The sequence below is a fragment of the Cynocephalus volans genome, chromosome 13 (genome assembly GCF_027409185.1).
Source record: "Cynocephalus volans isolate mCynVol1 chromosome 13, mCynVol1.pri, whole genome shotgun sequence".
Classification (NCBI taxonomy): Eukaryota; Metazoa; Chordata; class Mammalia; order Dermoptera; family Cynocephalidae; genus Cynocephalus; species Cynocephalus volans.
In genome coordinates this window covers 3,997,229-4,013,730 of record NC_084472.1, presented here as the reverse complement: position 1 = coordinate 4,013,730, position 16,502 = coordinate 3,997,229, and the positions used below count along the sequence as shown (strand labels likewise).

At 40.0% G+C, this 16,502-nt stretch overlaps 1 protein-coding gene and 1 pseudogene across 4 annotated transcripts in view; both read right to left on the bottom strand.

The window, feature by feature from the left end:
* Positions 1-16,502, bottom strand: part of PTPRM (protein tyrosine phosphatase receptor type M) — a 784,215-nt gene that overhangs the window by 369,283 nt on the left and 398,430 nt on the right. The gene's annotated exons all lie outside the window — the stretch shown is intronic.
* LOC134362082 (splicing factor C9orf78-like) lies at positions 10,573-11,641 on the bottom strand (annotated as a pseudogene).

Below are 16,502 nucleotides of genomic sequence, written 5' to 3'. Positions count from 1 at the left end.
TCTCCACTATTATTAATAATCAGGCTTCTGTTTCACTTGGACCTTGACCAAAACATTATCTGTTATGTGTTCCCGTAGCAAACATAAAAATGATGCCAGAAAACACACACAATCAGGTCAGGCTGTGAGCCCTCGGTACACGACACATCCATTTCACTTAACAGATTCACCTGGACAGCTTAAACTTACTATTATTTTTAAATAGTACTTTCACCCCTCTGTATCTCCATGAATGTCGTCCCTTCAGCCTAGAACTCTCTCCTGCTCTTCTTCTTTATCAAGCACAATGTTAGTCATCCTTCAAGGCTTGGCAGAAAGGCCCCTCCTCAGGTCAGCCTCTGCTGACATGCTGTGGGCTTCAACACTCGCTCTTCCTGGCTGAGCGGTTCCTCCTCCTGAGCAAGCAGTTCCCATTGGCTACCTAATAGTCTCTATGCGCGTCCTTTCTCAGGCTGTGAGCTCCTCCAGAGGTGGGGCAAGGCTTGTTTTCTCTGTATTTCCCTAGCACGTTTCCCTATTTAGGGTTCAGATAGTTTTGCCATGAATGTTTGGCAAATGTAATACAGAGACCCCTTGAACTACAAAAGTTTTGGGGACTAGTCAAAGTGCCAATGGCCCTGCACAGGTGATACCACCTACCTCACCCCCAAAATGGACTAATGATACCTGTTCCTGGGAACCTGTTTTCCTAACCCCAAGGCATTAACTGAAAACAGGCTATGTAAATTGATTTTTGTCATACAAGTATAAGGTATCATACCTATACGTGTGTGTATTTTTTAAAGGATAAAATGCTGTATGCTTCATAAAACTCTTGAAATAATGAATATATGGTCTATATAATAACATATTTGATTGACTTCAATTAAAAACATGCTTAAATAAATACTCTCAGAAATCAGCAAGAAATAGAGCTACCCACTGGTATCTAATTTCCAGATGAATATAGCAAAAACAAACAAAACTGTCTATCAGTTTATGTAATAAACATCCCAACACTTTACCATAACTACTGCAGTACCACATAAATATGGGGAGTAGCCGAAATCTGCCAGCACGTGAATACTGGCCAGCAACACAGATAAAAGAAAATGAAGGGAGGCAGAATCATCACCTAAAGTCTCACTCACACTCTTTGTCTAAATCGTGTGACCATCTTCAGATTGTCTGCATGGACGGATGCTCTTTCAAAACTGAATGCTGCGTGTCTGGTTGTCAAATGGTACCAAGAGCTATGTTGATTATATGCTGCTTGTTTAGGTAAACGCCGTCATCAGCTCCCCTCTTGTGCTTTGCTTCTGTGACCACATGCTCACTCTTGACTTCATCCTGTACCAATCTGAATGCAGAAATCAGTTCCCTTTGGATGCACCAGAAAGAATGTGTTTATACGAGGAACTGAAGACTCTCCAATAATTTTACTAAGATTTATTTTTAGGTGAGATAAATTAGGGTATTTACATTAAATGCTCAAAAGCAAAAATCCAATCATTCATTTTCCTCTATCAGCCAGCAAGAGTTCTAGTTCTTTTTCCTATGTCTTATCTTACCCATTCACACTTTCTACCAATTATATATTTTTCTAGTACCACAGAATTTCGGGACGATCTCATGTTTACTCCAAAATTTCATTTCGGTGCTTACTCACAAAAAGGGATTCCAGTTAACATAACATAACGGCTATACTTCTTAAAAGACATTTTAGGTACAATCTTTTGTAACCTGATTGATTATACCTTGAGGTCTCATATACCTCAGGAGCTCTTCCAACTAAATTTTGTATTAATTCCAAGATTAATTCCAGTAAATTCCATTTTTTTCCTATCTCTAGACACTTAAAAAGTTGTGCGGGATTTTTTTCAGGGGGGTGGGCATTTTCAATTATAATTCCAATTTAATAGGCTTTAAAAATTATAAATGCTCAATTCTACATTTATCTTGAAAATAATTAGTAATAATCCTCTTTCAAAGCTTAGGAGAAATTATTTCCTTCTCTGACACTTAAATATTTAACCATTCTTGTCACAGGTCTGTGGAAAAGTTTTACTCTAAATTAATTTTAAAACTATCATATTAAGTCAAGCAAACCCTACCAAAGTAAGCCAGGTTGCAATTAGAGTGGCTAGCCAGCCAGAGATTCAGGTCCTGAAGTGCTGCTCAAAGGCTTAGAGACATTTCTCTTGTTGAACTTGAAGCTATGTTTCATATTTTGAATTGAGTATATACAGCTGTAAATGAAAGAATACTTCATTTATTATGAAAAAGCCAGAGGTCTGAGAAGCATATTTAGTCTTTGTTATCTTTAAAATATCATGAAATTGATAACATAACTACAGAAGTACCAAGAGCAGCAATTTTTCATGGTGTCTTATACCCGTTCGTTGGAGAGGGCCTTTGTGTGAGGACAGAGATGAGGGTTGGTGTAGGACAACTGTACCCCTGGTATTTGTGGTCATTTAGAAACATGATGCCCTTTTTGCTATGACTTAGTCACTGGTAGGCTCACTAAGCCATGTACACTGTGTGAATTTACTGAAAGGAGACAGTTTCTGAAATTCAGTGAGGTTATCAGAAGGAGTTCTGCTGATGAACCCAAACAACGTTTCCAGACATAAAAAGTGAGAGGCAGGGATGAGTAAAGCCCTTTCTCAGTGGCACCAGGTAACTACTGGAGCATGAAAAAAATTCTGTAATTGACAACCTCCTCCGGATTCATAGCAATGCAACATTGGAATGCAACTTAAAGAAGGAGCTATTGCAAAGGATAAATCCTATTTGTTTGTCACCACAAATTTTTGACACTAAGTAGAACTTATTTGAGTGTATTTGGTGTGTATAAGGGATCTTCCAAAAGGTCATGGAATGATTCATATTATCTTTTAATTATTTTTCACCGAACTTTTGGAAGTACCCTTGTATATTTGTATATATGTGTAAGATACACACCCACATGTATGTTTGTGTGTGTGTGTATGTATTCTTCTTAATTTATTATTAATGTAGATCTATCTACAAAGTTTCAGACAGAACACAATTTCCCTTATATTTGGATCATTTTGTACCTTATTCCTTAGCCTAATGTACACTTTTACATTTCATTTAGCAGCAAACAACTGAAGCATAATATATCCATAAAAGGCAATTATCCTAACAGATCTAATTATCTTGTAACACTTGCACATTTTTCCTTCATTGTGTGGGTATACAAATGTTTGCTTTCTTCAAGAAAGAAAAAAACATAGAAATAGAAAGGATGCTCTTTTTAACAATTCACTAATCCAAGAGAATGTCACTTCTTCAAAAACAAACCCAAAGAAAACCTTTGAAATGACAAAATATAAAAAATAAAATTTCCATTCAAAAGATTGCTTAATTACCATAAAAAAATTATTGGCTTAAAAAAGCTTCTAAATTAAAAAAAGAAAATGTTTACATGTTATTTTTTAAAGCTTAATTGTCTAACTTCTTGGCGATAGGCAATTTTTTTTTAAATTGGCCTCATAATAATTTCTTACATTCCAAAAGTCAGGGGGAAAGTTACCTAATTTCCTCAAAGTTTAATTAAATAATCTAAACCAAAATAAGGCCTTGCTCTTCTTACACTGCCTATGTTAAAGAAGAGGAAAAAATAAAACTGATACTAAAAGCCTTAGTTTTTTTCATCTTAACTTGAATTTATTTATGATAAAATCTTGAATTTGAGAGTGATATGTTTAGATATAATTTTCACTAATGGACTAAAAGAACTCTGCACCTAAAACATGTATTCGTACTTTTCTCTTGAAAGGTCTAAATTTTTAATGCTAGTAAGTATAATCTCTATAAGTGGAGTGATACAACATCTACAGTTTGATATTTTTGAAACGACAGAAAAACTTCCAGATGTGGAAATGGATTTTCTTCTGAAGATGAGTATGTAGTCATTTCAAATGGTCCCCGTTATCCTTGAACTAATGGCATTCCTCCTTCACAGTGGCCTACGCAGGGCGCTTGCCTCAGGAGGCAGTATTTTCTGAACTAAAAGAGATCAAAATCTACAATTATGGTTGCTATGAACTGAACATTTCTGTTATTTAATGCTATTTTCATACTGCGGTTTTTATGCGGTCCTTGAGTGCACTGGGAATAGCTGTTATAACAAGGCAGGATATTTACCCGACTGAAGTCCTAGTGTGGTTCCCCCTCCTGTCTCCACAGGTACCCTCAGGGGAGTGGCTGTGGCCAGAGAAGGCCTTTGCCACCACTCTTCCTTCCCCCCGTGCCCCAAGGAGCAGCTGGAGGCTTTCACCCCTCAACTTTGAGTGGTCTGGCTCTTTTGTGTGTTTCCCACTATTCTACTCTCAAAAAAAACACACTTCATTTGAGAGATAAAAAATTCAATGAATCATGACTCCCTTTGTTTAGGGAGAGCATTTCAAAATGACTGGGGTGCTCACGCCAGGAACAAAGATAATGTAATTAGAAGGCTGTGGAATGCCAAAGGGAGGGCCTGTTAGAAGCAAAGCTACCATTCTAGAGAAAATCTCCACAGCTCATCAATCTACCACAGAAATGGATATCCTTTAGCGTTTCAGGAAACAAAAAAGGGCATTCTAAAATAACTCAAGTTTGAAATAAAAGCAGATGTACTATTTCCCAGAGTTGTACGGAATCGATAAAGGAAACTATGTGTCTAAGAATATAAACTATTAGAGGTCTAATTACTATTTTGAAAGAGGTGAGAATTCACCGCAGTGCTCCAGCACCACAGGCCCACGCTACCTCATGATGGTGTCTTCTCAACCTGTGCCCCTGTGATCACACAGACAGAGCCACTAGAGAGGAGCCAGAAATACAGAAAAGGAAACCACAGCAATGACAAATCCTGATTTTCTCCTCTAAGAGAGGGAGGAATGAAATATGAGAAAGCAAAAATGTGCAGGGAAACATTTCATTTTATTAGTGGTGATTAGCCACCACAAATCCTGCACATCAACTGTGGTGATTTTCCTGAGCAATTATTTACTAATAGCTATAAAGGGTATAACTCTCCAGTTTGCCTTTGCATTTGTAAGTTAAGAGGGAGAGACCATAGCAGGGAATCATTATAAGTTTCATATTTCTGCAGAAGTCCCCTCCAGGTTATAGTAGTTGGCCTTGGGCAAAGAGCAATAGAGCAAAGGATTAGTATCAGAGCTCACTAGAAATGATTAAATCTTTAAATTATCTAAAAATGGGTTAAAAGAAACTTAGAGGAATGAAGTGAAACGATGTAAGAGTTTTTTGACTGGTACAGATGGATGGCTGTGAAGAACTGAACACTGGAAAACAACCCCGTCAGTCCCTCCGTCCCAGGGAGAGAGACCCGCTTGCCCCAACCCCCAGTAGGCAGGTCCTGCTCCAGAGATTTGGGACACTAATATTCCAGCTGCGGTTTTCCACTGCCAACATTTGTCTCCAATGTATCCTCCAACCTGAGCCATACACATATAATCTACTTTCTTCTGTCTTTCCTTGTAGGATTTCAGCACAATTCTGATCCCTCACTGCTCTGGAAGCCCCAATATTCTCCCCCTAGAACTTTCTGGAAAGGCTGTTCTGTTGGGAACAGACACTCCCTTTAGTTCAATCTGGATTTTTAAAAGTCAAAGTAACTTTCCACCTCCTAAATATCCTGAATGAGAGGAAAGACTTCAATGCCTGTTCTGAGACTTTTTGTATTTTTTGTGTTTTTATACCCCTTTCCTCACATTCAAGAAGATACTTTTGCCAGATTACCTCCACAGCATCCAAACACCTTCCTAATGAGTCCAACCTCGAGCCCACACCTTTCTCCTGCTCTTCATCTCCTATAGTCTATAATCTCGGTGCCTAAATGAAGCACATTAATAGTGGATCAGGCACAAAAAAACCTTACATTCCTTCCATGCCTCCTTTTTAAACTGTTGGTTTCAAAGACACCATAAGCCTCAAAGGAAGCCAACCCCAACATCTTCAGTTTAGCTCTTACCCCTCCCCGATCTCGACCTCCTGTCTTCAAGGCCTTCTAATCCCTCTACCTGACCCTCCTCACCTGCCCACTCTGTTCCCACGGGCCACCAGCTGAGGCAGAATCATAATATGAATATTTGAGTATTTCCTCCTCAACTCATGCTCTTTTCATGGTAACCCCTCTTGAGTGGGGTCTTTCACAATGGAGAAGGTTTGGCTAGGCTGTGAGAGACTAATGACAACACCACCAGAATGGTGGGGAAAAAAACAGGAGTCAGTCACACTGGTGGGAACAGAAATTTCATAAAATAAAATAGTAAGAGATAACACTGAAAAGAAGGGGACACCAGACTAGAAAGACTAATACTTTTGTGCCTATTCTGTGAAACAAAAAGTCACTGAAGGCTGTTGAGCAGAAAAATGACTTGACCAAAGAGGTTTTAGGAAAATTAATTTGGTAATTATATAAGAAAAAGACGACAGGAATTATCTTATAAATCATGAAGTGACCCCAAAAGTCACTTGGTCTAGAATGTTCTCCTGTCACTGCATAGTGTACCATTACAGGCATCACAACTACTATAAAACATTTCTAAAAACAGATATTCTATGACTTCCTACTTTGCATATCTCAGGATGGTATAGATACTTACATATAAGAAATACCCACCCAACTCTGATCTGTATACCTGTCCTTGAAATTTAATTCCCAAATAATTTAGCATTTTACCAGCATGTCCTCATTCCAAAGTGGGAGCAAAGAAAGAAACAAAGAAACAAAGAAATAAAGAAAACCACAAACACAGTAGTACCTTGTACTTTGAGAAGGAGAGAACGGGGGAATTATGTTTGTGGGGAGAGGGGTGAGGGAGAAATTGGTTAATGGACACAAGGAAGGAGCACATTTCGTCATGACGCATATGCCAGCTACCCTGGTTTGATCATCACATATTGTACACAGATACTGACAGTCAACACTGCACCCCACAAATACATATAATCAATTATGTTCCAATTAAAAAATAATTAAAGAGAGGAAAAGAAAAAAATAAAAAGGCAATGAAAATATTTGAAACTTTTTTTAAAAATAAAGTTTACATTCTTGTATTACAGTTTAAATGAAAAAACATAACTCAGAAAAGAAGTGGCAAAATAATTTAACTTTGCTGTCCTCAATCCTAGTTTTCTTCATTCATTACAGCAAAGTAAATTTACTAGATTTCAAAATGGAAGGCACACCAGGTATCATTTAGTCCAACTGACACACTTCACGTGGAAGAAAATCAAGGTATAAAGCAAAAGGTGACTTGTTTAGTTTCTTAGCTACTTGGTGGCAAAACCGGGACACTAGCTTGAGTAGGTAATTGGCTTTTTCAGGTGCCTAGGATTAAAAAAAAAAAAAAGCTGTTTGGAAGCCAAGAAGGTACAACTGCTTTGTTCATTGTCCATGATGCCTCATCTTTTAAACATGTCCTTCCACATGACAGCTAATATTTACTGAGCCCTTATGTGCCAGGGACCTACTCCACGCTTTACGTACTTCAGCATGAATTCTCACCCAGCACACGAGACCAATCCAGAAATGAAGGTGGAGACTGTAGACACTCCTTTGTTTGAAATGTCCTTGCTCTCTCCTCTCCATTTATCTTTGAAGGATTGCCTGCCCTTCAAAGCCCAGCCTGTTTCCAGCCCTCTGTGAAGCCTGCTCTTATGGCCACTGATAACCTAAGCATCTTCTCTGAAGGACTTGAGCATTAACCCACGTGCAGAACAGGACCACTCAGCCATTAGCCTTCTTACATTGTTATTAAGCATTTAATATTTACTCTTGGTTTCTAGATTCCAAACTCAAGTGGGCAGCACTTAGCTCTTGAATCTTTTCATATTCCTAGTGCCTGTTGAAAAATGTCTACTCAAAACCCTGGCAGTCAGAGGTAATGAGGTCAGTGTGGATCTCTAAGTGCATGCGTGTTACCATGGAGTTAAGCACTAAGGAGACAGGGCTTCCAGTGACTGAGCTTCTCTTCCAGCAACTGTACTTCCAGCGAGCCACCAAAACTTTAGAGAAAAGGAAAAACAACATTCACATCCAAAGCTACAGGAAGTCAAAGAGAACAATTCATTATTTTTTCTGTCAACCAACCACATTATTAAACTCTAAATCACCCAAAATACAAAGAAATATCATTGCTAGTTATGCAAGTTTTGAACCAAGACATTCAAGTACTAGGATGGGAAATACTTTTGTTTTTTTCTCATTAATTATCTACTCATACAAACAGTAAGTAAGGACCTTTTATTTAAAAATACAAAACAAAAAACAGAGATTTTTCTGTTAAGATTTTTAAGCTGAAAAGTCAAACCTTTCACCAGCCTTCGTTGTCAGCCTTTAATTTTCCCATAGTCAGCCTTGTCAGCTGCTGTTTATTGATTTCCCAGAGATTTATTCTGCGTTGTACAGAACTGAACAGCTGACCTCCTACTGTACACATCTGATCCCCTGCAATTTTAGGGTGAGTAGGAGAAGAAGGATCTGATATGGGCTGGTAGCTAGGCAGCTACATCAGCCTGTGATTACGCAGTTGTTGCCTCTAATACAATGCCACTTCAGTTGATTTCCCATTCTTCAAACAATAGCCAGAGTATAAATATTTCAAAGGTGTTTCAGAAATAATTTCCACAGAAATATTTCTCAGGTCTTAAATGGACCCTAAAAGATAGGCAAAGATGTGCTGACCCTTTAAAAATGAAGACAGCACACCAGCAGGAGGCACCTGACAGCCAGACAGAGGGCAGTCACTAAGGGGAATTCAAATCTTTAACCATCAGACAAGAATCTACCATCAGAAACAATCACTATGCATGAAATAATTTAATATACAGTTTTCCACTCAATATTAAAACTTCAGTTTTTAGAATTAGACCCTCAGAGGTCAATGGCAGATTTAGTACTGAATCTCAAACACTGGGTCCTGCACCATTTTATCCCATTAGCTATCTACATCGTTTACAATAGTGGATCTCAGTCACAGTGTCTGAAACATTTGATTAATTCCAGTTTTGTTTCTCCTTGTGAAATCAGGATGAGCACTGATCAAGACATCCCCTTTGGGATCTATTCACACTCAAAGGCTTGCTGGGCACCTTCAGGCAAGCCACTTAACTTTGTTTTTTTTAATTTCATTTGAAAAAAGATCAACTATTTATGGTTACTCATTCAAGAACGTTCTCTAATTGTAAAAACAACTTGCAACGCTTTGTAATTTAAGAAGGGCTTTAGCAAGTAAGTGATGCTTTCTGGATTTCTGGAAGGGACACAATCTGATCCATATGATTCACTTAGTTGCCTACTGCTGTGGATTGAATTATGTCCCCTCAAAACTCACTGAAGCTTGAATTGTGTTCCCTAAGTTTATGTATTAGAATCTTAGCCCCCACTGTGACTGTTAAGAAGGTGGGAAATCCTATTATGGTAATAGAAAGGTGGAGCCTTAAATAGGTGATTGGATTGTAGGACCATGCCATAGCGAATGAATTAAAAATGGTGGTCAAGGGCATGGTTCTGAGGGCTTTAAAAGAAGAGGAGAGTCTGTCTTTCTCTCTCTGCTCTCTCTGCTTCCATCACCTTGCAACGTGAGACCCCTGGGTCACTGTAGTCACCACTAGATGGACTTTGGACTTCCCAGCCTCAGAAACTGTAAGGAATAAATTTAATTTTCTTTATAAATCACCCAGTTCCATGTATTCTGTTATAAGCAACACAAACGGACTACCACACCTACAGAAAGGAGGAAAAAAAAAAAAAAAAGCATGTTCCAATATTAGAGATAGAATGCAGGTGGCAATTGCTTTAAGAAGTATTAGGAGAAAAAATTAAAGATAGTATTTATGTTATAGATATTTGTTAAGAAACCAGTTCCATTACTCAAACTTGTTTGATCATCAGAATCACTGGCACTTGTGAAAATGCAGATTCTAGGTCACACCCCTGAGATTCAGAATTAGCAAGTCAGAGGTCAGCTTAGGGTAACTGTCCAGGGGACGGTTATCTCCTTGGAGTGATGTAAGGGAAATGTAAATTACGCTCTTAGGCATTTTGAGAACAAAATGTTTGTTATCTAAGGGAAGTAAGTATGTCAAAATAAAACTTCAGAGAGCCTAAAATAGAATGAGATGACTTCTCAGAGAATATCCATAGTAAAATCCACACTAAGGTGCAAGAACCAATGCAAATACCACTATTGCCTGCCCATCTTTTGAGGAGCTGTGTGGTGTTCTGGATGACACTGATGAAGATAAAAGAACTGGGGCTCTGTTTGGTATGACTCAGGAGGTACTGTAGTAAAGGGAACCAGGCAAAACATAGCAGCTCTAAAATCCTGAATCTGCCTGGGGTTACCATAGTTTTAGGCATACAAGATCCTTCCAATTCTAGCACTGATCTTCTGGAAACAGGGCCAGAAGCAGGCCAGCTTCCACCACTGCGAAAAGCCAAAGGATGAGGGGATGTTGGGGGCACCCTAGCTCCACCAAGTGCTATTTTGCCCCATACTTACAAGTATGTTTTGTTTTTTTTATTTACAAACAAGTTTTAATAATGCTCACAGGAACAGAGTTCATCTCCAAGTAGGAAAACTGCACATTGTTTTGTTTCAAAATGTTAGTCTGTTTTTGGAACTGTCTGCTAGTAAATGAGCAGGCTTCTCTCCAGGAAGCCTTTTCTCACGGGAGGGAGGGTAGGGAAGGTGCTATTTACATCACACTGCACACCTCAGTACCGCCTGTTCATCTTCTTGAACTTCTCATAGTGGTAGTCATTGTGGCCTTCTCGTTAGCAGGACGTTTGCGGTTAGGAGGGGACCGCTCAGGTTCTGGCTTCTCTGTGTCACCCATTCTTAAGGGCCGGGCTTTGGGCTCTTCTTTGTTTCTCCGTATGGGGGCATTGAGCTCCTCATGATAAAATCTGTTGTGCTGTACATAATTCACAGCCATGTTGGTAGGCACAAAGGATGTCTATCTTTCTTCTTGTTCTGCTGCTCTGCCAGCAGAAGGGCCTTGGCATCCTCCGTGGAAATGATATTTTTTATTTTAGCATCAATGCCCAGGTCCACCTCGGGGATGCCACTCAGCATCTGGTTGGAAAGCATCTCTTCAGTCTTCTTTGCTGAGGAAACACGGATATTTTCTGGAAGTTCATAAAGACAGTCCTCTGCATTCTTCGGCTTGACTTTCTGTTCCTCGTGTTCCACAATCTCTTTTCTCTTCTTTAGCTCTGTCTCAATGTACTTCATCATGTCTGCATCCTCGTCCCTGCGGTTGGTTTCTGCAGAAAATGATGTCCCCAGGTGGAGGTCTTCTTCTTCGCTGATCTTATCTTTGCCCCTTTCTTTCAGTTTCTTCATGTCCACCATACTGCCTGTCTTCATCTGAAAGGGATCGTCCCTAGAGTGGTCTCTTCTTGTACCTTCTCTCCCACCAGTAGGGCCACAGCACTCACCCCATTGGGCCTCTTCCTCAGGTTCTGCACCTCTCGGGTCTCTTCCAGTTTTAATCGAACCTCCTCTGAGTCCTGCTCATCCTCCTCCGACTCCGAGTCGGCCCGGCGCCGACGGAAAGTCTTCCCGGTGACCGGCATAGCGGTGCCAGCCCACGGTCCGGCCGTCGCGCCGCGGCGCTGTGGCCCTGATTACTTCCGGCGCACATCGGCGCGATCAGAGCGCTGGCCTTACAAGTATGTTTTTGATGCAAGCACTTTCTAACAAACTCTGTGATTGATTATACAGGAAGGCCAGAAAGGAAGCCTCATAATGTAATATGCAAATGCTTTCTGCTAAACATCCATTATGCCAACAGGACCACAGTAACTCATGTGGCTCTCACGCACAGAAACACTGATCACAGCTGTGAGTTTTCCTGCATAAGATGCATGCCTGTTATTCTTAAAATGAAGTTTTGTAAGGAAATTTAAATTTCACTGGGATCTCTTCAAAGTATTTTAAAATATTTACTTGGGACAAAGGGTATGAGCTAGTAATCCACAGAGCAGTAGCTACTAGCCATGCAGAAATAGATTTATCTAATTAGTAATCAAAACAGACATCAATCTGGAAGGAAGTTAGTGGAAGTTCATCTGCTGCACACACGCCCAGCAGGGTGGCAGCAGCCACAGGCAACCACTGGAAGAGGAAGCGATCATGAATCCTCCTTCACCTCACGCTCCTCTAAGCCACCCTGATTCAAGGGATTTTGTGAAGGATGTACCCATCTCCAAGATAGTTCCTGAAATTACTTTTAATAAGGACAAAAAGCCACTTATTCCACAATTAGACATTAAAAGGCTTAAAATACAAAAGAAGATGTAGACGATGCTCAAGTATTAATGAGTTTCAGCTCTATAATAATAATAATAATAACAACCACTGAAAACTAATCAGAAGAGAGGAGAAATTGAGCAGCCCTGGGGAGCTCTAGGGTCCTGAAACAGGAGCGGCCACGCCTGAGGTGATAAAAAGGCAACATTGCACAGGAGAAATATGAAAAATACTGCTGGGGATGGGGGCAGGAGTCGTGCACAAGAATCTGTATCCTGGTATTCACTGTAAAATTTAAGAAGAGTCTTCAATTTATTTGCTGAACCACAGTTTACCCATCTGTAAAATGGAAATTACGTCAACATCAACCATTGATGGGAACTAGATGGGATTATTTAGGTGAAAGCATTTTGAAAAGGATAAAGCTAGGTATGAAAGCGAAGAAATATTTCTGCATCAGAAGGCTAGGGCCAGGAAATGAAAATCTCCCAGAGACATGACACTGAAGGCAGCCTGTTTGCTTTTGACAGAATAAAGATAACAAGGGGTAAAAGACGAAGATATTGTGGTAATCAGGTGGCTCTAATTGAAAGGATTCAGGATCATTTGGTTGGCCTGTGACACAGTTGATTTGATCATCAATGGGCATTCCTTAATATAGATGTAAAGCTTTGCTACCTGCCTTTAGGTACATTTCCAGGCAACCATTCACCAGCCATGCCCAAAGAAGCATTCTTTAAAGGAGCTCTAAAATAAATTTAACACTTAGCTAAACAAGCTGCAAACATGCTTTCAGAAAATACAATATAGTGTATGCTCATCATTTACATAACCAGACAGCTGGAGTCTACAGAAATGCAAATTTTGTCATTACTTAAATGCACTGAAAAAAATATTCTTCACTGAAATGCAAGTGTGAGGGGAAACCATTTTAGGGAAAAGAGTAAGCAACAAATCGAAACCTTAAGTAAATAAAAAACAAATTCAAATTTTCTGTAAAAGTAGTGTGAGGGGCAATTTCCTTTATATGAGTCTGTTTGTTCTGACTTATGCCGAGAATCGCGTGAGCTCCCCTCACAGTTCCTTCCAGCTTTGTGCTGTCTATGGCAACTGGCTGTCCAGGAGTCTATCCTTCCCCTGGTGCTACAGGCTTTTCCTCCTTATGTCTTTCTTCCCTCATGCCACAGGTCAGGTACCTTCTGAACTGAATTAGTGGGAGCTGCAAGTGATACTAAAGCCAGGCCCACTCTATGCTTGCAAACTCAGTCCCAAGCCTGTTAGAACATTTTCTTTTTTAAAGTCCACTAGATAGGCAAACAGCCAGTCAAAATATGCTAATTTGTGCCAAATGTTATCAATAGGAATTGCCTGGGCATTTTTTCTACCCAGTTCTCTACAAGACAGACACCACTCACATGGTGTGCATGTGCATGCACACACACACACAATTTACCTAAAAATATAAGAAAAATCCATGAACTGCAAAATTACAATGATTCTAGGAATCTCTTTCATTATTTTAAAACAAGGGGCTTATCCAGCATGCAACCTTTTAACCCTCATTCTCAATAAGTGGCTGCTTTCAATTTTAAGCCCAATTGCTTTTAGCCTTCAAAACAATCTTCAATTCACTCTCAAATCAGAGAAAGTGATTTGGACTTGAGAAATTCATTGCACAGCTGAGATTCCCCCTCTGTCAAGTTCCCTCAGGACATGTGGGGTTCATGAAGGTTAACAGGTCACTCCACTAAGAATTTCCATTTCTTCTGAGAGACAATATGCCTTCAGCACGGTCAACACTGGACTATCAGAAAAAAACTAAGAGCTTTTCAAGGCTGGAAGAATGCACTCAGCTCCCATTTTCCAGAACCATTATTGTACTCTCAGAGTTTCTGGGAAGAAATGAATGACTGAACTTGGTGCTCCTATGACAAAGAAAAGGAAAGTGAATATTTCTCTTCCTTCTTCCCTAAGTTCTTTCAGTAGAATGGTCACAGGCAGAAGACCAGGAGGTGGCACGAGGGGAGCATAATTAAGGGATGCCACCTTGTATGCAGTAGGCTTTTAAATGTGTATTAAGTGGAACTGTTGCAATTACATAGATGTAAAGAAATGCACAATCTCTTAAAAGCTTTATAATTTCCAGAATTTAATTTAGGTTTTTGAGCCACAGCTATGACTTTGTTTTGCATAAGTTAAAATTCTTGCTTTACCTGGTGATCTTCAACATGGCAGGAGAAGGGGCTGCCCATACGTACTTCCTTCTGCAGATGTGGTTAGGCGATGACAGCACCTTCTGCAAGTGGAGAAACCAGGTGTTCTGACGGGGCGCCTGCCTCCCTCCTTCTAATCTGGGCAACACTGGTTCTGCTCTCTATTCTGGAAGTGGGATGCCCACATTTGCCAACTCTCTTTCTCAACCATGGCAAAGTGAGAAACACTCTGGGTAACACAGCACAAAAGCAAATGCCAGACTGTCCTGTATATTTCATTTTCTTTTTGGTCCTAGTAGAGAATTTCTAGAGGATTCTTTGATATTTCAGTTTTTAACAGAAGAGAAAAAATTGGAATTAAAAAATAACTACCCCAAAAAGCTGTTAGTACCTTGAGTTACCTGTGATATTGGTGGGTGGAGGTGTATCAGCATTTCTTTTCCCTCATCTTAGCTGAGGATTGCCGTCACGGAAAGATGATCAGTGAAACTCAATTCATCTCACCCCTGCGGGGTCGGATTCTTTATTAGTTCTCAAACTTCAGAATGCATCAAAATCACCTGAAGGACTTGTTAAAACAAGATTGCTGGGCCCCGCCACCCAGAGTTTCTGAATGAGTACATCTGAGCTGGGGCCTTTGCCTTTGCCTTCTAGCAAGTTGTCGCAGGCTGGCTGGTCCAGAGACCACCCTTTGAGAATAAGTGATTTAGGAGGCTATGCAGCTTTGGTTCTCACAGAAACGGAGAAACAAGTGTACCTGGCCTCTCTTGCCAGCATTACTCATCCCCACACCAGGCATCTGATGCCTGATATTGTGACTTTTCTGGCACTGGTTCTGACTTTTACCTTGTCCTGGGTCTTGCTTACTTCTAATCAGTGGCAGATGCTGGATGGGTACTAATGAGTTAGCACGTGGTCAGGTTAAGTCACAGCTGGTAAGGAACTACTTGCTCTACTACCTGACTGTATTGTCCTGATGGTAGGAAATTTATTCTCTTCTGAATGTTTGCTCTTCAGTGTTATCAAGGTTTGTGGAAACCAAGCTCAAATAAGAAAAGAGGACAACAACTATGTGCATATACCTATACTCAGCCTCCAGACACCTAAATGTCTATTAGCCACCCTTTCCAGGTGTATGGTTTTTCTGCCTTGGGAGAGGGCTTCATAAATCTAAATGTAGCATGCATGTGAGTAGATGGATTTTGACAATTTTTCTATTATCTTGTCTCACATGGTCCTCTGATGGCCAAAATAATCAGGAGCAGTTTTCAACATTAAACAATAACTCTTTCTAAGTTCTGAAAGGTAATGACATTAGCTAAGGTGGAACTGTTTAAGGAAACCAAAGGAAAACATCAATTACAACACTCAGCAGGTGCCGACAGTGAACTCTGTGCTAGAAGCCATGAATCTATGTCTTAACATTAGTAGAATATTATTTCTTCAATAAGGCCAATCTTAAAGTCTTCTGCCTATAGGTTTTCCAAATGCCTGACATGGCTACTGACATTATTCGACCTCACCAGGGTAACTTGCTACTAGAATTCAGCAAGGAAAGCAACCAAACGGATCACTGCCTGGCTTTCCACTGAGGAAGGTAAGTGCAGAGAATGACAATATGGTTTATGAGCCATGCATACTTGGCTACTGGATTCTTGGAATCATTTCATAATTATTCCTAATTTTGGAATATATGAGGATAGCTCCAGGTAGTCACAAAAGCCAGTGTGTATGTAGGCTGCTGTAGGAGCAAATCAAAAACCAAAACTTTTATTCAGCCTTCTTGCACCTGAAAACCTTCAGCTGGAGTGGTAGTCCAATCTCCTAACAGCTCTGGTTAAATTCTGGTAGAACTTCCAGTAAACACTTCAGGACAGATACACATAAACCCACCCACCCATGCCAAATGTCGCTTCTTAGAGTAAACCGTATCAGCCAATGGCTTCTCCATACAAAACTGAGGTGGTGTCAGTAATTATCCCAGTAGGCTTGGCAGCAAAGGCACCAG